This window comes from Columba livia, chromosome 6 (genome assembly GCF_036013475.1).
Source record: "Columba livia isolate bColLiv1 breed racing homer chromosome 6, bColLiv1.pat.W.v2, whole genome shotgun sequence".
NCBI classification, from domain to species: domain Eukaryota; kingdom Metazoa; phylum Chordata; class Aves; order Columbiformes; family Columbidae; genus Columba; species Columba livia.
Genome location: NC_088607.1, coordinates 3,363,398 through 3,386,826, shown reverse-complemented (window position 1 = coordinate 3,386,826; position 23,429 = coordinate 3,363,398). Strand labels below are relative to the sequence as shown.

At 40.6% G+C, this 23,429-nt stretch overlaps 1 protein-coding gene across 3 annotated transcripts in view; it reads right to left on the bottom strand.

Annotated features, from left to right (window-relative positions):
- The window catches only part of ADAM12 (ADAM metallopeptidase domain 12), a 171,205-nt gene that overhangs the window by 91,241 nt on the left and 56,535 nt on the right, over positions 1–23,429 (bottom strand). The gene's annotated exons all lie outside the window — the stretch shown is intronic.

Genomic DNA, 23,429 nt, shown 5'->3' with positions numbered 1-23,429 from the left:
GCTCAAAGCTGGGAGGAAATTCATGTGATGAGAAAAAAAGGACTACACTGTTAATTGGGCCACTTCAAGGAAGATGCCCGTTAGTGCAGCAAAATACAAAGACATTGATCCTTTAGAAACCTCAGTGGTGGTTCTGATTTTCGTAAGTATAAATGCATCATACACCCAGAGAGCAGTGAGAAAGAAGAGAACTTTTTCTTGGAAAGCAGTGACTGTAGCCCAGCAAACGGTTGTAGGTAACAACATCGAGCCATCCATCTCTCTGGACCTGAGAAAAAGTGGCCAAGTGAAAGAATGACCCAAAACTGAGAGGATCAGGAGAAGTTCTCCCAAGCTGCTGAAAAGCGAGACCATTTTGTGAGTCGTTCAAAGGATATTCACAGAACCCTTAAGAATATAGCAAAGAAGAGGGAGAGGGATAGAGCTTCACAGCTCTGAGGGCTTTGGAAATTAAAAACCAGTGAAAAATACTCAAGGTAGATTCTTCTGATCTGGGCAGGGGCTGTCGGGAAGGTCTGAGCTGGCTCACCAGGCATCTCTGCAGCAGCCAAGGGGACGCCTGCTGAGCAAAAAGTGGGCCCAGGTATGTCCCTGTCACCCAACCCAGCACAGGCTCAACCCAACAGCATCCAGCAGTCTGGAACAAAGAAAAGGTCGGACAAGAGAAAATACCGGTTGGACCTCATGTTCCATACGCATCTGTGTGTAAATATCCCCCATGAAGGCAGATGGAAATGTTACTAGTGTAACTCTTGCAACAAAGAGCAAGGAGATTAGATGCAAAAAATATCTGGAGGAGAAAAAGGCTGCTTGGAATGCATCTCCCAGGGCAATGCAGCATGGATTAAGAATTGTGGATGCAGGATGCTCTGGCCTTTTTTACTGTATCCATGGAAGGGACAGAGAGCAGCATATCAAGTGGCTTAGAGAATAACAAGGCGCTTATGATGCTATTAAGTACCAATGTTTTAAAATAAAACCCATAATAGTGAGATCTCAACTTCTGTGCCATAGCAGACCTTCTGAAAGCTACGAATGTCTTATGCAGAGAACACAAAGGTAAGGAGCACTGCTGGCAATACATCTGGTGACTGCTCCTACTCAGAGGTCTCCTTCCTCTTCAGATTTAATGGAAACCTCAACCGCTGTTGTACACGATGCCTGTAACTGCTACTACAGATCCATCAGGTTATTGTGATGCAAGTTAAAACATGCAGCATGAAAAGTTTATTTTTTTTCAAATATAGATATATATTTCTTTAAATTACACTGTTGTTTGAAAATGCAATTAGTCAGTTAGTACATGTATTAGTCTCCAATAAGGACTTTTGCGCCAAAGTTATGTGAGTTCTCCACAAACACCATTTTTTGTTTGGATAAACAGACTGGACATAGCTTTACAAATGGGCGAAGAGCAGACGACAGTGTTCCGAGCGCCTGCTGGCTGCTCAGGAATGCCAGCTATTCCAGCACAATGAGCTGTTGCAGAGCATGAGGCTTGATACTTCTTTAACAAATTGGCATTTCTCTAATAGAAGTCTTTCCAGGTTACGTATGTAGAGCAGCTACGATTTATGCAAACAAATCCTACCCTGATTCTCTGAAGTGACCACATCTATTTTCTATCCCAAGCGTAACCTAAAAACATCTGATTTGCTTTGTCTCCCCCTCTGCCCTTTCCTGAAAATAGTGCTGGTGCTTTCAGGGAAAGGTCTGTGAAAGCGCTGCTGTTGCTTGGCGTTCACTTGTCACTTTCAAGCGTGCTTATTTTGACAGCGTATTTCTTATCAATTTTTCGGAATATTTTAAAACCACTGAGCCATGCTGCAGTATATATCTCTACTGCAAAATGCACCAAGAAGCAAGTTAAGTAGAAAAGAGTCAAAGAAAATCTCTATACGTGCAATACAAAATAAGTACGGTGCAACCACTGGCTCTTACTGAACACCATCTGACTCAATCACTTAATTTACTTTCTTGCTATGTTACCCTCCCTCTTACAATATCCTTCCTTTCTAAAGATCTCCCCTTCACCGACACGGACCAGAAACTCTTGCACCATTTTAAGTTTTGTCATAATTTAACATGTCCTTTAAAATACGCCTACTCTTCCTACATGAACTCATTGAAAACATTATTTATTACCTCGCTTTTCATTTCATCAGCCAGTAATCAAATTCTTTATTGGACAATATTAATGCCAAACAGATTTCACAGGAAGAAATACGAAAACAATTTCCATATGCTCCATTCTTCCTGTTTCTAGGCCCTTCCTAGCTGAGAGGGTGCAGAAAAAAACACCAAAAATCTGAAGGCAACGTGTGATGCTCATTTCAGAAGTTCCCAGTGGTGACACAAGCAACAAAAAAATTAAGTTACACTCTCAGTTGTTTTCTGGCTACCCTAAACATATGCAAGCTTAAATGTTCTGAAATTGGAATATCAACTTAGCATCTGTACTATGAAAAGCTTACATTAACCACCTATTTACAAGATAACTCTGTCTTCAAATGACAGATGATCACCTTGAAAATTAACAGATCTCTGCTTACGTAAGCAAAAAATTCACAGAAGAAATATCAAATACTGGTCAAAGGCACATGTGCTCATTGTTGGAAGACGTCACATGAAACATGATGTCAGTAAATACAATTCATTCCCTGCTCTACATCGGAGTAAGTAAAATCTGTCAGTAGGATGGCCCAATGAAGTGTCAGAATGCAAACTGGGAAAAAACAGAAATGCAGCTGCACTAAGTGCAACACCCTAAATTTAATATGGTTTCTCCTATACTGGCAAGACAAACATGAGAGTGGACAGATGCAGGCACTGTTTCCACTGGCTCTTCGAGTGAGACATTTGCCATCTGGTTTGTTGAGGTAAAGTGAGTGGAGAGAAAAAGCCAAGATCTTTCTTTGAATGTTAAATGAGTTGTTTCTGTTGGAGAGAAGATATTAAAACTTAAACTGTCTGGGTAGTTGGTTCTTTCTCTTCCTTTAAACAACCATTCAGTTGCTAATACACTATTCAATTATAAGCAATGCAGTATATATGAGACAATCTAATGACACTATAACATTTATAAGTTAAAAGCAAAGGCTTCACACGCTGACAATGAATCACAATTTCTATCTGAAGGTATGCATGCTTACCCTTTCCAATGTTCACTTTCAATTCTGTAAACTATTTTTTCACATTTCATGTATATTTATGAATATACTATTACTGCCAAATTCCTAGCTTAGCTATCCTTGCAGAGCTTAATACATATTCAAAAGTCACAGCTGTGACTAGGAGGAGATGAGTATTTTTGTGGAAACCAATTTTTCTCACATATCAAAATGTATTTCCTTAATTTATTGTCACATGCTTGTTAAACCATATTTTAGATTCTTTTCCTAATGCATACTTATGTAGAATATGTATTCAGTTTAGAAGACTCCTACAATTGCAGTCCATACTTATTTAAAGAAAGATTTCCTTCGAATATGAAATACTGTGGACAAACCACTGGCAATAGCATGTGGCACTTAACGGGAACACTCAGACAACTAACGAAAGTCTAAAATTTTACTGACATACTGAGTGTTGATGGCTCTCCTATAATATCTGTGACAGTTACTATGGTTGCTCTCAGAACGTACTAATTAAGCAACTCAGTAATAAGGATAAATGATAACAACTGAAATAGATTTAATCCATGATAACAATCCTGCCATATGCTACAGAATATACTTGGACTTTTGGGAAAAGCCATCTTCTGAAAACAAACCCGGGAAATTTACTGTTTATCATTCAGTCGTAACGGAACAAATTACTTTTGAAATCTCGATTTCCCTAAGACACGCGCCTGTAAGGATAGCTGTGAACACCCAGTGCACGTGGTGTTACTCACAGGCGGAGTGAAACGGTACTTACTGCTCCCCTTGGTGATGATCCCACCTAACGGGAAGGTTTTGTGAAGGTGGATAAGGGATACATTTGTGGAATACATAGCTACTAATCTTCTCTATGAGCGCAGCTAAGTGTTTATTCCAAATGCCACGAATTTTGGCTCTGTAAAACCTAAGTTTGAACCTGGGAGTTTGAATCTAAGTTTGAAAATGGAAATTTTCAAGTGGTCTTTCCTATCACTGATGAAGTTTCCTTCAGGAGAAGGCTACAAGACAAATTGATGAGACCAGTGAGGCCAGCAGAAATTACTCACTTTGCTAATTAGTGCCTAAGCCATTCTCTTCCCAGGCGACATAAACTCCCCATTTATCCCAGTGGACACGGCTGGTCTGAGTGGTGCAAGAGCTGTTTTCGCAGTGTTGCTAATATCACGCTTTAAACCCACGTTATGGGCAAAACAAAATGAATTACATGTTAATTAGGCAATATAAATAACCAGGAGAGAGCTGATTAATGAGCTAGAACCTCTTCTGTCTGTACCAGACAAGCATTTAGCTGGCGCATCTAAAATAGACGTTTCCCCTCCTAGTCTGGACAAACTCAAAGAACAGTAATTGTTAAGTTAGAACAAGATATGCAAAGAATAAAACATCTGGCATTAAGATACAGTCTGTTCTGGAAAACAATATAGATGTAATGTTTTTGCATACTTTGCACATTTCTAATGGAATGGCACTATCTCTAGAGCATGGATTTTCCCAATATCATTTTCATCTGCAGAGTGAGCCAGAGTTTGTTAACCATCTGCATATGTGCAGTATAGATTTTAAAAGTAATTATTTTTACAGCATTCCAAATAGCTATTGCATAAAATAGCGTGTCTTTTTCAGTTAAACAGCTGGAGGTTACCTAAGTCATCAAATACCATTTTACATCCATTTTAGCTTAGCTGTTGTGCATCTAGAAGTTCGTGGACATGTATTTTGTCTCAAAGAAATACAAACATTTGAAGTTTTACGGTCCCTTGTTGGTGACAATATCTGAACGGAGTGGTTTTGCTGTTTTATTTTCATGTCTTTAGGGATCTACTTGGGTTGACGTCTATCATGACCAAGTCTACACGGATTTTATTCAGATCAAAGTTTCTCAGGTGGGGTTTTGCAGGGCAAAGGGTGTCACTCAGATACACAATTCTCTCCTGTCTCTCTACTTTTTCCTACTGAATGAACACAACTGAAATTCTGCTGATTTACAAAGGAAAAACAATGTCTGCAACACCCATTTAAGGCAAACTATGGGCTGTGGTTGTGCTGCTGTCTTTAATGTTCCGGAATGCTTGGGGATTTTTGGGGAGAAGAGGAGGATTCGGTCTAAAGCCTTCTGCTGTTTTATTTGCAAATTAAATAACAAGAAACACCCTAGGTTTGTGAAATATTTACAAATATTAAAAAAACAGGGCAGAACCACAAGTGAGTAAAAATGACTTGGTTCCAAATGACAACATTCAGTAGGCAGATCCATGTAATTTAACCTTCAGAACAAAGCCCTCCACTGAAAACTGAAGTCTAATGTGCATTTACATCCTCCACGTACCCAGAGTAACTTCTCAAGATTGCCATCATACCCAAACAGCTGCTCCGCACGTACTTTGAAAAGATCCCCCATTACTGGAAAGGTCAGAATGAGACTGAATACCTCAAAATCACTAAGACATGTTTCACCAAAGGCTCTCGTATTTTCTTTTCTTCAGGGAAGAGCGTGGCTCGCAGTTCAACCCACAGAAGAATTCATCCAAAGTTAGGAAGCTTCTGATAAGCGAGTCTTGCAAAATACTACACTTTTTTGGCCTCAGGCAAACAATTTGTTTCTGGTGGATAAATAACAGTATCATCCTACTAACACGTGTAAATTCTATTCCTTCATGCACAAACTCCATGATTATTTTTCAGGCTTTGATAAATAGCACAAATTCTATATTCTGCATGGCCCTCCCCTGTAATGAATAAATTTGCTTTTAAAAGTCTGCAGCCCTAATAACATAAATAGGAAGTAAACAAGAAAAACTGAAATAGGAACTGTTTCAACATGCTGATTGCAAATAAGGGGAAAAAAATCAAGGCAAAACCCCTAAAGTGTATTCAAAGTTTAATAATGATTTCCAAATGAGAATATTCTAAATGTAACACCTTCAGACAGCTGTAAATTTGATCTACAACAGTAACAACTGTAGCAGTGATTTCCAATCAGGAGTTACCAGCCCTATCAAGTTTGCTACATTTTCTATTCATAGGTTTATGTTTTTCTTTTAGCATCCATTTTAAAAGAGATGCGTAATTTTGAAATACAACGACTAAACTGTACCATGGCTGAAACAATTTAGAGCAAACATAGAAAGTAATATTTTTGCTTCTGAAATGCCACTGCAATGGAATTCACCTTCTGTAACAAAACGTGTTCTTCAGTGCCAAGAAAATTTTAAGATTATAGATTCATTTCTATAATAGGTCCCTGCAAATGCCTTCACTTCCATGCCTTCACCCACACACCTTGAGAACAAGCTGAAGTTTGATCAATACAGATTACAAAGAATGTAAAGATCTGTCTATATGACTGAGACTGCAGAAATCAGCGGACTGGATTAGGAGTTAAACAATTAAGAAACAGATATGCACAAGCTCAACTTCTCTCATGCCTACTCTATAGAAATTTGCTTATATGAGCCTACTATTACTAATTATTGCTTTGAAAATAAAGTCAAGGAACCTGGGCTACATATGAAGTAATTTTCTCCTTGATGCTAAACAAACTAAAACAAAGAGTCCTTTCAGTCAATATCTTTGAGCTTTATTTATCATAGAAGACTCGCATTAAAAAGCTGAGCAATTATAGACACCAAAGAGAACATGCATACTGTATGACATCCTTTAAAAATCAAATTATTTCTTTAAGAAGAGTTTAAATGAGGGGAACCCTATTATTCCCACCATCTGGGAACCCAAGGTAGTTTTGTGTACCTGCATCTTCTCTTCAATGACATAATAACTGGAAAACAACAATTTCTTCCACTCTGTAAGCCAACCATTTATCTTCAAGAAGGTATGGAAACAACATGCAAACAGCTGCACTCTAAAAATACTAGTTATGAAGTTTATGTTTTACAGTAATCTGATCAAAATATCTGTTTTATCAAAACATCTTTTTTTTGTGCAAATGGTAACTGCTTATGTCTATATAAGATGAGGTACCTTTATACTTTTCCCCTTCTGAAAAAGTAGCACAGACAAAAAGCCAGGAACTAATAGTGACAAAGCTGGTGATTCCCACCTGGCACCGAGTGCTGCTCCAAAGTGCTGCCGTGACACTGTAACGCAGTGTCACTACTAGTGATATTTCATTCATCAGGATCTAGTTCAATTACAGCTGTTCTCCACAGGATCAGTTCACTTCAGTGGAAAGGATTTCCCTCTTCATATGTTTAAGGCGGCTCTTGTGTGCGATATGATTATTCAGTAGTATGAGATGACAGACAATTCAGTTTTTGATCATGCAGCCCCACAAATCTCTGCTCACAACATCCAGATCAACAAAACGCAATTCTTAACAAACACGGCCTTTTGTTAGGCTTTCTTGATTTCCTTCTCTTTTCTTGGTTTCCTACTTGTTCTGGGATTTCTCTCCCTCTGCATGTGCATGAGAAAAAGAGAAAGGGAGGGTGAGGAGTCTTGAATCGACACCCACACATCAAACAATAAGAGGGTTCAGAAAACATTGCCAACTCTGACCTGTCATCTCAGTGGTTATATTCCTTCCATGCAGAAGAACAAGATTCATTTTTCAAGTCATTACATTTCTACACAAATACATCTCTATCTACTTTTTGACTGCCCATCTTTTGGGGATCCCCTTAGGGCACACAAGTGCTGAAAACTGAAATGAAGACACAACTATAATGACGTTCATTGTAAAAATCAGTCAAGTTGACAACACTGCCTCAATGCAGAAAAGAAAAAAAAATATTAATTAAAAAAAAAATAAAACCAGCAGAACACCAGGCAAAAAACACTCATCCCACCAACAAACCTCAGGTTGAAGTGCTGGAAGAACTGCCAAACACTGCGTATTTTAGCACAAAACTCTGCATTTGCAATGGTCTTTTTGGTTTTGCCCCCAGCACAAGTGTTTTGCCCTGAGGACAGCGGAAATGCCAGGCTCTCCCTCCTCTCTTGCCACCCAGACTCTTTTCTTTGAGGGCTCAGTCCTTGTTGTAATCCCAGTGCAAACAAGGGCAGAATGAACACCACCCCGGTCACAGCTCCCAGCCCCACACCAGTGGGTGTCCTTCAGGAATCCACTTGCAAAATCAAGGTCTTGTGTACCACACAGCACAAAGCTCCTCATTCCTGCAAGCCTATCCATCAAAGTATATAAAATTATCCCAACTGACAGCTACTTAAGTATGTGGAAACTGCATTCTTCTGGTATATTTTAGTCTACAAGCCAAAAACAATTCTATGAATGTCCAAGGGTCTGAAGATTACAGCGAATTAAGGGCATTTCACATCTGAATGAAAGCATCTGCTGAAAGGAAGGTGGTGAGAGTGGAATGTAGATATTTTCACTTAGCCTGTATTAACTTTGTATTTTTGATTAATTCATCTTAACTTTCCAAGCTTTCCAGCATGGCAAAGTCCCCGGAGAGGCTGAGTCCCTTTGCTGTAGCAGCTCCTGTCACTGGAGGGCACACTGCTGCTGCTTTCACAGCCTTTCGCAGGCTCAGCACTAACATTTTTTAGAAATATAATCTTTTATTTTCCCTTTGAAATGTATTTTATCTCCCCAAATTATCTGAATGCACAAGTCTTCCTTTATGCATCTCTGACTGCTAAGAAAAAAACAAAAACCCCCAAAATATAAAGCTGAAAAAAAATACAGGAGTTTTTGTTTCCTGTGTAGCATTGCAGACAGTGTAACTATTCACTGGCCCCTCAGTTCCAGCAGGACAGGGAACTGCTGGAGAGAGTCCAGCGCAGCCACCAAGAAGCTGAAGGGAGTGGAGCATCTCCCGTGTGAGGAAAGGCTGAGGGAGCTGGGGCTCTGGAGCTGGACAAGAGGAGAATGAGGGGGGACTCATTCCTGGGGATCAATATGGAAAGGGGGAGTGTCAGGAGGATGGAGCCAGGCTCTTCTGGTGACAACCAATGGTAGGACAAGGGGCAATGGGTGCAAACTGGAACACAGGAGGTTCCACTTAAATTTGAGAAGAAACTTGTTCCTGGTGAGGGTGGCAGAGCCTGGCCCAGGCTGCCCAGGGGGTTGTGGAGTCTCCTTCTGTGCAGACATTCCAACCCGCCTGGACACCTTCCTGTGTAACCTCATCTGGGTGTTCCTGCTCCATGGGGGGATTGCACTGGATGAGCTTTCCAGGGCCCTTCCAACCCCTGACATTCTGTGAGTCTGTGATTAACTTTAAAGCACACAGTTTAAAATTGTGTTTTTCTTTTAGTCTCAGCTTTATATCCTGGAATTCATTTAGACCAAAACCAAATCCTTGGCTCTGATTCTACCCTTAGTATTAGGAAAATTGGGGTTCCACCCATTTAACCTGTTATGTTTAGTCAGCATTTCCTCTAGATACTTGAGGAAAAACCTGACCCAGGTAAAGCTCCTTCTTACGGATATGCACTGAACACAAAGGAAAGCCTTTTCCTTTCTGCCTGTGCTACACTGGCAGCGCCCTCTCACTTGTCAACTGTCCAGATAGTGTGAAATGCTGAGCTGTGGTGCAAATTAGAGAAGAATTAATGGGGCGGAGGGGGGAAGTCTTCCTAAATGTTTAAAGCTCACAGGATAGAAATCATGCAGCAATGAAAACTATGAGCCTGGCTGGCTCATGCAACCCCTGTGTAGCGTGCGGGGACAACTGCAGCAGAGCAGCCCCCACTGTATTCCTGCTGAGTTCCTCCACGTGATGTCTTACCCCACCAAACATCAAGAGGGAGATCACAGAGGCAAATGCACAAGCAGATTCTTCCCAAATGGACCCTCTGTGTGGTTTCTCCTTCCTGTCACAGGCTACGAGATGCAAACTGGAGCCACCCAGGGCCAGGAAACACATTTCACAATGCTGATGGGCTCCTCAGTACTTCTGAAATCATATTGTGACCCATGGCTTGGAATGCTTGGACACAACTACTGGAGGAGCGTTCTGGAAAGCAATTTCATTAGCACACAGGATTGGCCTGACTCTGCCTGAAAAGTCAATGGTAAAACTCAAAGTGATTTTAATAAGAGAAGAAGTTGGTCAGTACTGTAAACTCATGCACAGCCTTTATATTCTGTCACTGATTCTTTGTGATCCCCCCAGAGAAAGAGGAATCATGCTGAATATCCACAAGCAAAAGAGGGAAGTCAGTTTTACTGCCCTAGCTGGGGTTTTGTACAATCTGTGGAAAAGTCCTTTACTGCATAAGAGTTTAAATGTGGCAATTTCAAATAAAGGCCAAATGCATCTTTGCTGTTGTCCCGGTCTTTCAGACTATCTCACTACAACAAACTTCCTTTTAAAAAAAAAAAAGAGCCCAACTTTAATAGAATTTAAGATCAAGATATTTTAGAGTGCAGTGTGGCAAGTCTCACATATATGTAAAAGCTGCGGGAAGACACAGACAAGTGTCAATAATCCAGTGTCAGTCCCTAAAAGGATCAATTCTTAATTCCCCAACCAAATCAGGTTGTAACACAGACAGCACTGTTCAGACTCAGAGGTTTTAGCTCCATTTACAGTCTGAGTCTGTCTTTGCCCAGAATGTATGTTATTCAGTCCTGCATACCTCCCAGCCCAGACCCTGAATGCTCCATTTATTAATCTGATATTATTTCCTCTGTAGGCAAACGAAAGGATTCACAGCTCATGATTCGAACTGGTTGCTAAACAGCTGGGTCTTCTTCCAAGCCTTTTCCAGGCTGTGCCTTTTCGCACACTTCAGAGTTCAGCTACAGCTATGTTATACAAACTTTTCAGCTAAAGGAACAAGTTAAAACACTGGAATCCAAACCACTTTAGACTGGCAACCACATACAACTGCTGAGTTTCCCTAAGCCATAAGAAAACTGTTGTGGAGATCAGACTCCTATTCCCAAAGCCTTCATGGAAGTTTTCCATTCTGACCCGACTCGTCACATCACCGATATGCAGTGACATGCAAGTCCAGCCTTACAGGTCACATAATGCCCTGCCATATCTGCATTTCCAAAACATCAGCCTCCTACCAGTAAGGAATGGCACAACAGAACATCTGAAATCAGATAAACATGGCTAATTATCAAGGGAATTATAATTGTGACAGTGAAATATGATGGTCTACTAGGTCAAATATTTTCTTCGAAGAAACATGCTTGAAAATTACATAGAAAGCTTGACTTAGACAGATTGTAGGGAACTGATCCAACACTATGCTCAAAGATATTTTTCCCTGAAGGCATCAGTCACTGCACTACATGAGACTTGCACACACACAAGCACAAACACAAAAATAATGTAATATTTATTCTGACTTATCTTCCTGCATTAGCATCATTAGCACTGATCCATACCATCAATCAAATCTCGCACTGCAAGAAGTAGTATACAAGATCAGTTCTTAATATTCTGAAAAGAGAAGTTCAAGACAAGTTGAAAAAACAACATGTTAATACTGACAGGATTTTTAAAGCAACATCTATAGATAATTTGCACCGGATCAAGTAATGTTTTCTATCCAGCAGATAAGACCTCCTTGGTACTTATTAATAATGGATTGTAGCTTTGTTTACAGGGAGCCTCACATTTATATGGTTAGTATCATTCAAATGAAATAGGCCACAGAAGTTTATCCAATACTATAGGTCCCTTCTCTTTCCATTTCCAACCTCAGATGACTAAATTATGTTGTTGCTTGATAAAACCACATGACACAATTGTTTGCAAAAGAATCACAGGAATGCAGGACTAGCAAGAATCACCTGGTAATATATGTTCACTTCAGGTGTATATAACATCAGTTCCATTCACCTCAGGTTAAGAAATTCACAGACTCATAATAACACAAAAGCCTTCAGAAAGAAGCCCAGAAGCCATAAAACTTTGCTGTGGCACAGGAGGACAGCAGGAGAGACCAAAGGTATTGCCACTGTCCTAGATCCCTCCATCAGCAACAGATTTGCTCACTGAAAACACCCAGACAGCCAAATTTATTTGGAGACACTTGTACTTGCTCATCTACCTCCATATGATAACGGAAATCCTGTGTTACTATCAAAATAAACAGGCCTTTTAAAATTAAAAGCACTATGTTCAAACAATACTTCTGCAGAAGACAGTCTAGATATGATATTAATCCTAAATTAAGTACAGTTGCATCCAGATAAATTCCAATTGCATATCATTATCCACATCCATCCAGATGTTCTGGAAATCATTCTTTACAGTTACATTCTGTAACTATAGAGATAGATACTTTGTGTAAACACCCTGTGATTTATGGTAGCTTTAACTGCTACAGGAGTGAAACTAGATGTCTAGAGCATATTTTACTGACCATGTCATGATGCAGAGGTCTGCAAATGTCATGAGATTCATGGCCACATCCACTTGCAGAAAGCAACCACACCATGAGGTGTCAGCCAGGACGCTGCCTACCATGGCTACAAACCATAAATGATACTATGGACATCTTTGAAAAGCATGATTAGAAATGTATGAACTAAAAACGAGCATTGGGACAATTGATCATTAACCTAATGATGAATGCTAGGTCATTACATCTACTCTGTTCCTCTATTACCTGTGGTACGAGATCAGTGGCTACTGTAAATCAACACAGCTCAGATAAAGTGGTGTGGGGCCATTGATTTTCTGTCAATGACAGATCTACTCTATCAGCTGCTTTGCTCTTTATTTTTCAGCTTTGCCTAACTTATGCTACTTATTTTGCCTGCCCCTGCCATGCTGCCTAATGCTCTAATATAGTGTTGTTCTGGCAAGCTGATGCAGACATTAAAACACAGAAGAAGTAGGAAGATGGAATTTGTTAAAAAAGGTGCTGGCAGCTGCAAGATGTCAGCTGCATTTGGAATAATAAAGCACTCTTCTGGGGAGTACAAAACACACAATTTGCAATAATTAATACAAAACCCAAGCTAAGTCAGTAATGCTAGCCAAGGGTGATAACGTGAGCGAATTTTATTAGTAGAACAACATCCATTTATTTTTTTCTGGCATACAACATTACTGCTTACATTGTTTCATGGCATCTGAATTTGTATTATGGTTGTAGATGCTACTCCACCCTCAAAGTACAAGAAGTTCTCTTTACATCATTAAATGTCTATCCATTCCTCTGGCATATCAAGCTTTTGTATCAGGTAAATGAGCTTTTTTTCATGCACTGAATTCTCACCTGAAAGCGACCACTTGCAGAAACCTCTTAAAGGCATCAAGCAGCAGAGAGTGCTAAGTGTTTAGCCTTCCCTGTACAGGGCATGCTAAAATTCTGCTCAACCACTGATTATTGGAGATAAAGAAAACTGAGATTTCATATGAATATCAGCAGACTTTGATCTAGCAATACATCTACCAAATGTTATTCCAGTATCTCATTCTAAATCTTTGTCTGTACAATGATGTGGATTGCCAGAACTTCATACATAAATTTATGAGAGACCATCTTTAATTTCATGCAAATGACAGTCCTAAACGGCCCTGGTAAAATAGTTGTCTTCTACTACCACCAATTTCAACTTCAGGTTTTCCTGAACTCTGAAGATGAATGACATTCTAACTGTTCTCATCACATATTTCTATCGTCTTGGACTCGCACTGTGCTGCTACGCGGAAAGATAAAGTTCCAACAAAAAAGCTGATACCAAGCAAAAGTTTAAGCACTTCTGAAATAAAATTCTCTATTAAGTCTGGAAAGTAAATGTTTTAACTTGCTCTCAATGGCCATTTTATTTCCTACATAAAAATGTGTGCCATATGCAGTTCAAATTCATTATTATTTTGGAGCCCCATACGCTGTACTTTAATTTGTTAACTTAAGGGGTTTGTGCAGCTATCCCATTTTTGTTATACTATCTACTTCTCCCTCTCCTTCCTGATTGAACAGCTAAATGTTTTCCTTCAAAGTATTCTCTCAAGAGGAAAAAAAAAGTTTCTAGACACTTTTTCCAGAAATGTTTGTCTTCACAACAAAAAAAACAGGAAGCCAAAGGATTTCCCAGTTTGGCTCCCCTAACTGTGCTACACATTTACTAACAGCGTAGAGATAAACGTGACGGAGCTGGTTTATCACGCGGCCAGGCTCTGGTGTGAACTTACTGGGGCACAAACACAGTTGTAATTTGGAAGACCCCTAACTAATAAATTAGTCTTAACAATCCCATTTTCACACTACTTGCCTCTCAGGAATAAATAAATAAATAAAATAAAATAAAATAAAAAATTAAAAAAGAACACAAAACCCTGTCAGGTCACCAAGGGCAAGGTATTGGTTCTTGAAATGAATCCAGAATTATGACACACTTCAACAGCTGGGTCACAGGTACAAATAACAAAAACCCACACAATTAACAGTATAGAAGTTCATTTACTACAGTTACTGGGAACCACCAGTATATATCCAAGCCACATGCAGAGCTTCTGTGGGCTTCTGGGACACAAATCAAACATGACAAGAACCTCACAGGTTTTATTCTACATCATTATAGAAATTTTACTGGGGTTTTTTGGGGGTAAGGGAGGCAGAACTGAAGGCACTGTTGCTGATAACAGGCATCCAGCTCATTCAGGTGTACACAAAAAAATCAGAGTCTTGAATCCTTCCACAAAAATGTTAAAGTTGCCTTGAAGTCACCACTGTATGATTAGCACCTGAATACAGAACAGAATTACCACGTGTATGGTTTAGGGTCCATATAAACACATGCAGTGAATTTCCCTATGTCATGATATTAATAAAGAAAGGCAATTCAGATACACCTTGTGAAGGAATGCGGAACCAGCAGAGTATCTGCAACTGTTCTTTAAGATGAATAATGAATTTTCAGAAGGAGGAAACAAATCAGTGGCAGAAATGAATGGTACTAAGATAACTTTCACATGCAACAGAATGGAAACAGAACAAATCAAATTCAGGACTGAGGAGATGAAAATGATAAACAACCCATGACTAAGGAATCACAGGAAACAAGAACAAGGGAGGAGCACAGTCCTCCTTCCTATTTATCCATGGAGAGATTAAAAACCAAAACACTTCTTAACCACCACTCAATGCCTTTATTTCAGAATAAGGGAGCTCCGTCCTTCTGCATTTGGGGCACTGCTGCTCCAAATATCCTTGTGAGTGTAAATAAAAGAATTGCTGTTTAAAATCTTTCTTATATGTTGATGACAGATTTATCACATGAAGTAGCTGCGTCCTAGCAACAACATCACTCTTGCTAAACTCAGGCAATTGGAAAAATCAGTCAAATTCAGACACAATTCAGATTAAATGTCATAACTGATAAGGTAGGAAAAACACTAGGCCTTTCCAATTTAACTTTTTTTTATTCTCATCTCCATATCTCTGCCAGTGATTCATGCAATGACATTAGTAATACCGAGAAATAAATTAGAATTGACTTTCGCTAGAATATCTGAATAGTACATTAGCTCTTCTCTAGGCATGTCCGAGAGGAGTTCCCATTCTCCTGCAAACTAAATGCAAACAGCTTGTATAAAGCACAGATAGCTCCAAGTTGGGCTATTTCAGTACTCAAACTTCAGTCACATCCTAAACCTCTTTATAAGCCTGAAGGCTCCTAATTTTTCCTGGACTGGACCTCAACTCAACACCATTGCCAAGTCCTTGTTCATTTACTAGAGGATGCAAAGACTTCTAAGACTTCTGTCTGTGTTCCCTTTGAGAAAATCCTCTGCTTCTGAATTCTATGTTTCCATCCCTCGCGAATAGAAGGTTTTCTGGTTTCTTACAGAAAACACAGTTGCTTCCTCTTCTATATAAGCTTCAACAAACACAGTCAGTCAGCCAACTCTGCTATCAATAAAATTGCTTCTTCAAGATCCCAAAGAAAATTAAAAATTAGACATTATTATTAATATCAGCGTATTTTCAAGTCTCTTAAGTTATTAGGTTTCTTATTACTTCTCTGCTATGGCATATTTTCCAGTAGTCTCAACATAAATTTTGTAAAGCAAAGAATCTATCCTGTGACGAGTCTGTTCGTTCCCATTGCTGTCTGCTGTCTTCCTCTCTCCCACTTCCCTTTGAAACTATCTTTCTATTTAGGCAACTGAAAATAACAATATGAAGATCACAGAGGAACTGCTCATGGTTTACACTGTAACAGCTTTACAAATTAAGATGACCTTAAATTAGTCATGTGTCCCCTTTATGTAACCTATGCTTCCTGTACAATTTTTAGTCAGGAATTATGTTGTGTTGGTTTCCTTATACTCCATCCCTGACATAATTTCCTAAGGGGAAAGACGGTTTGCCAGCATCCTCTTCCAACACCAGCTGGACACTCTACCTTGTATTTGGTGTGCAACTGCCAGGGTTAAAGCTATTTGCATATTTTAGTCCTATCAGTAGTTTCACTGTTAATCACATACTCGACATTCTTAGTTTCCTTGGGCTGAGGTACTATGTTAATTTTTCCTTTCCTCCAGTTTCATTGACAGCAAACCCTGTGTAACCTTAACTGGACAAGAAAGGTTCTCCCTTGGAGATTCCTACGCACAGATCTCACCTGAGCCTCTTTTCTCCACCATCACCTCCACAAAGCACCCACCTGCCTCCCCAGTGTTCCTTGGCCTCCTGTGAGCAGCTGAAGAGGACAGATTACTATACAGCATATACGCTACGTACACCAGATTTATCATAATATCAGCACTGCCTCTGATAGATCTTCCAGACTATTAATCACAATTTATCCACTACCTTCAGCTCTCTTTCACCTACGTTTTTTTTTCTCTTTTATCATGTCAAGAGTACCAACTTTTTTTTATTCCTGCTGACCTCTTTACATTCAGTGCCAAACCTTTAGAAGCGAAGGCGTCTCCATCTCTCCCCTTCTCCCTTAAATCATCAATGACAGTAAAACTCCTACTCCTTCTTCCACAAAAGACTCGCCTATATCAATGTTGCTTTCTGTCCATACCCAGTTCCCCCTCCGACTCTCCTGTCCTTACTCCACCCTGTTGTTTCTCTACTTCGCCTCACTGAAAATGTTCAACAAAAAATGCAACAAGCCTCATTTAACGAGTTTCTGCTGCCTGATATGCCCACTTATTTAACTTATTTCAAATATACTTCTGCTAACAATGCAGAGCTCTAGAATACTAGATTCTCATCCAACCCACGTCTAAAGTGAATTAGTGATTTATATCCAAATGGGGATACATTTCTGTTCCATCACTCCCTAGGCGCTTTAGACTCCCCAAAGTGAAAATACCAAACTACTTCAGTACCCAAAAGGCAAAATTTAGATTGCCCCTTTCACCACCAGGGCCATTTTCCCCTGTGCCACCACACCATTAATCCAGCATTTCCATGGAGAACATGGAGCTCCATGGAGCATTTCCATTCCCAGGAGAACATTCCTGAGGAAGGACCATCAGCCTGAGCCCGGTGCCAGTGGCTTCATCTCGGGGTTGAGATGAACTTACAACCACACCTACAGGAGACTGACTAGATCTCGTATGTCACAGAGACACCCCGAAGTCAATCTGGGCAGGCAAAGAGCTCCAAACAGACTTTATTGCAACCAGAACCGTTCAGCAAAGAAACCAACTAGAAACAGAGTTTAGCCAAAATTATTCATCACTTTGGTAACGTTATAAAACACGTCTGGATAGCAATTAGGAGATCAGTCACCACACAGCCGAGTGAAACTGAAGGGGATCAGATCCCAAAACTCCAGAGTGATGATTCAAAACGCGCGTTTTCCACCTGACAGGGTGAGGTGCCTCAGGGGTACCCAGATCACTTACTATGTCAGTGAGGTGTCTCAGTCCCTGGAAAATGTCCCTCGGATGGCCAGTCTGAGGAGGAAAACCTTCCACTGCAGACCTGCTGCTCTGAGGAGCCCAACCCCACTGGGTTTTACAGCGGGGACCCCATTTCACAGCGGGCACCCCATTTCACAGCGCGGTCCCTGCGGCCACTGCAGTTACCAGCGGGCTCCAGAAGCGTCCCTGCTCCTGCGCACCTGATTGGCTGAGGCCGCTGTCTCTTGAGCGAGGGTCCCGCCCCTCCCGCTCCCCCATCCGGGGAGGTGACCTGAGGATGTCGCTGCCGCCGCCCAAGGACAAGCGCAGAGGGGCACAAAAGGTGCTGAAGAGCCATCAACGCGCTACTGAAAGCTGCAGACCTCATGGGGATAAGAGCCATAGCTGAAAGCAACAAGTAAACGCGATTCCCGATTCAGAGACCCTCACCTGGAACTGCAGTCTGCAGTTATTCATTTTGGACGAGAAAGAACGCAGCCCTAAAACAAAAGCCACCTGAAAAAATGTAGCAAAGCATCCATACCATGGAGGAGAAAAGCCGCAGTGTCAAATTTCAGCAAAGATCAAGGTCGGAGTGTCAGGATATGGAGAACAGGAGCTGAGGGGAGACCTTCTGATCTCTGAACTGCCTGAAAGGAGCTTGGAGCCAGGGGGGTCGGGCTCTGCTCCCCAGGAACAAGCGCCAGGAGCAGAGGAAACGGCCTCAAGTTGCCCAGGGGAGGTTGAGGTTGGATCTGGGGAACAATTTCTTCCCCAAAGGGCTGTGGGGCATTGGAACAGGCTGCCCAGGGCAGTGCTGGAGTCACCAGCCCTGGAGGGTTGGACAGACGGACATGAGGTTCTCAGGACATGGGGTAGTGCCAGGGGTGGGTTATGGTTGGACTCAATGATCTCAAGGGTCTTTTCCAACCAAAATGATTCCAGGATTCCATACATTCAGAATTGGTGCTGTGACTCGCGTGTAACCTGTGCACAGATCCTTTCTTGCATTCCTCCTCCAACGCTTCTAATAATACATGAGCGCTACACCGTGTTGTACAAGCCCAGCGGTGTCAGAGCATTGCCCAAGGCAACTGTCACAAGCAGTGACAGCCTTTTAGGTGATCCCTTCAGATAAAGCAAGGAGGAGGAAATTGCATCTGGCTGAACTTTTAAGATTCATTTCATTTTTAAGGTAAGGAAAAGCTCAGGTTGTGCATTGCAATCACCAGAACACATTAGTTCATACAAAAAAAAAAATAGACAGTAATGCAAAATGTTGGAATCTGGTGGGATTTCAGTTGCCACCTGCTGAATTTTCACAGACACACCTGCCCGTGCATGGTCTTTGGGGAAAAAATCCATAATCTTGAGATCAGATCTCAGGATCTGAGTCTCTTGCTGCAGGTTGAATACTCTCCCCATAGTCTACCTGTGTGGAAAATGCACACCTTTCCTTTCACAGGAGGATTAGGGGAAAGCCAATAAAAGAGGAATTTTCTCCTTTTATTTCTACCGCCAAAAATGAGAATGTTTTCCCACTGAACTGAAAACAGGTAAAGAACAAACCCTGCTCTGTTCTCACCATCAGACACTGACAGACCATTCAAAATCTACCTGGCAAGACAATTCAAAAGCGAGGGCTTATTATGGTTTCAGCTGACTACGTGAATGAAAATAAGCATGAAAAACTAACTTAATAAAACTGCTGCACCTCTCTTTGTCTTAATATGCGAGTGAATTTTAGGAAAATCTATGAAATTCACTGTGGTGCGGAAAGCCCATGCAACAATCTGGCAATGGCAAAGCCCTAGAGATGTGGGTTTGGTGCACTGTAAGATCTTCCAGGTCCCTCTGCTCTGAAAGTGATTTTCACCCTGCTTGAACTTTGTAAAAAATGTCTATAAAGAAGCAAAGAAGAACATTTGAGATGAGAAAAGCAACCGTGTTGTGATTAAATATGTACAGTAATGTGGAATCTGTGGAAATACTTCTCGTGGAAGTATATAAGAAAAGCAGCTGGCTATTAAGCCAAGTAATGCAAGACAAGGCATCCACCTCTCTGCAGACTCCTAATATTGTAAACACACTTTCCAACGAGAAAGCTAATATCACTGTAATACTTACTTCTTCCAGTAAAATATATATGCTTTTCAGAACAGGATTCACTTCTGAAGCTGTACCAACAAGTAAATTATTCATAAAAGAAGAGATAAAAGGCAGAACATTTCACAGAGTAAAATATTTAGACCCCCCCTGACTCTGGGAGTGTGATCATACCCACACTAACTGGGCATACTGGGAATCGAAATGAACCTAAATTAAGTGGTACAAACTATGCATATAAAGTTGATCAAAAAAGAGAGCTCTCATGTACCTACATTTCATCTTTCATGTTGAAGTAGTTCAAATAGAATTAAGCAAAGATGCAATTAATCAGTGCTCTTACATTGTGCTACTTATCAATATGCGAGTGTAAAGCTTCAATAAAAAAGGGATGCTTAAAGGTCTGTTAAATGTATCAATATTCAATTACTTACTGTTAATAAAGCCATTAAAAGAGAATTAACAAGGGTTTACACAGGAAGTATCTCTGCCTGACATTAGGTGGCTCTTTAAACATTTCTAAAGAAATACTGTAAAAAGCTATTAAAATATTTATGCAATGCTTGCATTAGTTCTATTTAACGGGCATAGCAGCAATAATATCAGCAGTTAAAAATGCCTCGCTTCTCAGCAACACCATTATCTACCAGTTACGAGAGAGAAATAAATTCCCAGGTTTAGAATTTTAATGCTTTTCATTATAAAGAAAAGACCTTCAAATCCTTCATTAAAGCTCATAGCTTCACCAAAATCGGATGCTTCCGACTATTTGTTGGGAAACTGATATGAGAGTATTCCTGCAGCAGGAGCCCGGGCTGGAACTTGCCCCCATGGCTCTCGCCGGCTGCTCCGCGGTGCCGGTGGCCCCAGAGGAAACCTGGGTCTTGCCCCAAATCTTTGTTTCTTGTGAACTCAGGCCTCGCAGGGAAACCCTTCATGGAGAGCTTAGAAAGTGAGAGAGATTATTTCATTCCAAGAGATTGTGCTGGTGCAGCAGTTCTGGCCTTTGTGGCTCCTCCTCTATTACCGAGTAACAAAAAGCCTCCTAGGACTTGTTAAATTAGCCAAGGTAATGAAGTCCAATTCTGTGTTATTTGCACAGGGACTGGAAAAGATTTCATGTTTCCATGTACATAAACAAAACCTGGCTCAGCACACCAGGGACTTAAGAGGTTTATAAAATATAAAAGACATTCACATTAATCTGTTAAACAATTCATTCCCTACCCTGCTCTTTCCTGCTAAGTCAATTCATTACTTATTAAAATATATATATTTGCTGCTGGCCCTTTAGCTCCCAGCACCCCGGGGCTCACTGGGGGCAGTGATGCTGCCCCTGGGGCAAGTCCATTTGGGATGAAAAAGGCACAAGCACCGGCAGAAAATTAAAGATGCAAGGATATCTCTTGCTACGATTACAAGGATTTGGGTCCGTAACCATGTCAGTCTTGCTGTGGCAAGAAGGACAGAGAGTCTTTGAGACTGCCCCATTGATCAGAATTAAATGATTAGGAGGTGTGGAAATGAAACTAGTGAGTTCACCCCCCGGAAACCAAAGAGCCAAGCCGTCTCTCTGGTGCTGCCTAGGCAATGGTGAGTCATTTTCTTCCAGGAACTGCTAAGCTAAGGGAAAACACATTTTCTTGCAGAGGAGCTTGAGCAAAGTTTCTCAAGATAAACCCGTCCTTCCATTCAGGCATCTGTGACGCCTCTCAAGGAACTGTCGCTTGCGGTTTTGATGGATGCTCCTCTAAAATGGTATAAAACCCTTATTTTCCTGAAAATAATATCACTTGCTATTTAAAAAGGTCAAACAGGTGCTACTAAGTAAAAATATCTTAACAAGAACTTGTTGGTTTTGGTTTTATGTTTGTCGTTTTTTTAAAAGAGATTGTTATACCATATAACTGTATGTCCTGCTTGAGCATTATTCCTACAATTGTCTGGGAAGACATTAATTTGCCACAATTTACATCCACAAAACAAAGTGATAAAGATTTTTAAAGATGATGTAGTTCCTTTATGAACTACTCTTCAACCCACATGCAAGTGAGAGTGAAAACGGTCACTGCTTGCTTTCGGTTGCAGTATTTGCAGCAGACACCAACAGCAACACTTCTTTAACAGAACCAAAAAAACCTCCTATCACATTCCCTCCTCTCCTCCCCAAATATTTCTGTTTCAGAAGCATTCATGTTACAACCACTGCTGGTTTTGTGCTACCTCAGTGCTATCACCCAGCTGATAACATGTGTGACGTTATCTACTTTGTATTTGGGTGGGGTTTTGCTGTTTTTATAGGGATAAGAGATCTATTCCATTTTTCATTTCTTGTGTAGCACTCAAAATCCCTGCTGTTTCATAAATTAGATTTTTATTTGTCCAACTAAAACTGCATAAGCTATCCAATGAGTCTGTGGAACAAGTTAAGGTATTGTAGCTTCCACCAGTCCAATCCAATCTCCAACTAGATTCGTTTCAAAGCTAATCAAATTATGATACACCTAACAGGCACTAGCCCGTCCATAATGGGCGATTTGCCCATTTTCCAGCCAAATGCAGTGGGTCTGAACACTCTTATTCACTTTGAATCCTCTGCCAAGTTATCGTGCAGTCATCTTTCATCCAGTGATTCGAAGAGTGTCTTTTGTAAAGCCCATACCCAGCCAGGGGACAGATCTAATTCAGGAAATGGTGTTGCACCGGACTTGACACGTACTGCAGAGAAACAAATGTGTACGTTGAATTTATGAGTCACCCCAATACATTTATTAAGCATTAAGTTGTGCTTTTACAACTGGTCTTCATCAAAGATATTTCATCCGTTAGCCAAAGCGTCATCTTTTCTAATGACTCATAATGAAGACTCATTCCATTTAGCTTGATTTTACTGGCTCATCAGCCTCTTGTTCTCAAGGGGCTAAGCTGTTCTTTTCAGCATGTTCAACCCACATATAAGTGGCCATTAACTATACTTTCTCATTATGTAAGAATCAGCTAATCAAGACTGACCAAGAAATAACTGATGTTGTGATTAAAAGAGGAGAGACATCTGCTTGGAATTATCCAGACCGCTGTTTCAAAACTGATAAGGCTTTTAACTGCCTTAGTATTAAATTAGAACAAGAATAAATGATGTTGGGGGGCGGTGGGAAGAATGCGGAGTTTGCTTTACCCATCGCTTGGAAGGGGAAGAGACGGAGAGCAGAAAGGGCAAGCAAGGACCTATCTCGAGAAGCAAATGCAGAACGTGTCTGTGAACTGCAGCAATGCAAGTGACAGAGGGAAGCAGGCAAAATTCTAGGCTATATTTGAGGGACTCTATTTAATGTCATTTCCATGTTTTTCAGAGATGCAGTAAAGGCTAAATTGTAAAAATCTCTCTACTTCCATCTCC